Consider the following 490-nt stretch of genomic DNA (forward strand, 5'->3'; position numbering starts at 1 on the left):
GTGGGGGTATAGCTCAGTGGAAGAGCATTTGACTGCAGATCAAGAGGTCCCCAATTCAAATCTGGGTGCCGCCTTTGTGCTTGTCAGCTTTAGCTTAACCAAAGCCTTTACTTTATAGTGGAGATGTTGTTGTATGATATTGTAAAAATTAAGGATCTAATTTCCTGTGTGCGGTTTTGAGCTATTGATTTTCTGGGGGTATAGTTCAGTGGTAGAGCATTTGACTGCAGATCAAGAGGGCCATAGTTCAAATCTGGGTGCCCCATTTAGACTTGACAGCTTTGGAGTAACCAAAGCCTTTATTTTGAAGTGAAGATGTTGTTGTATGATATTGTAAAACTGAAGAATCTAATTTCCTGTATGCAGTTTTGGGCTTCTGTTTCTGTGGTGGTATAGCTCAGTGGTAGAGCATTTGACTGCAGAGCGTGTGGTTCCCTGTTCAAAGCTGGGTGCCCTATTTGAACTTGGCAGCTTTGGAGTAACCAATGCC

General features: G+C 42.7%; 1 non-coding gene across 1 annotated transcript; it reads left to right on the forward strand.

The window, feature by feature from the left end:
- Positions 1–2: 2 nt before the first annotated feature.
- trnac-gca (transfer RNA cysteine (anticodon GCA)) lies at positions 3–74 on the forward strand. Its single transcript has one exon. It is a non-coding gene; the product is annotated as a tRNA-Cys (tRNA).
- The last annotated feature ends 416 nt before the right edge of the window (positions 75–490 follow it).

Source organism: Sinocyclocheilus rhinocerous, unplaced genomic scaffold (assembly GCF_001515625.1).
Source record: "Sinocyclocheilus rhinocerous isolate Xijiao unplaced genomic scaffold, SAMN03320098_v1.1 scaffold7551, whole genome shotgun sequence".
NCBI lineage: Eukaryota > Metazoa > Chordata > Actinopteri > Cypriniformes > Cyprinidae > Sinocyclocheilus > Sinocyclocheilus rhinocerous.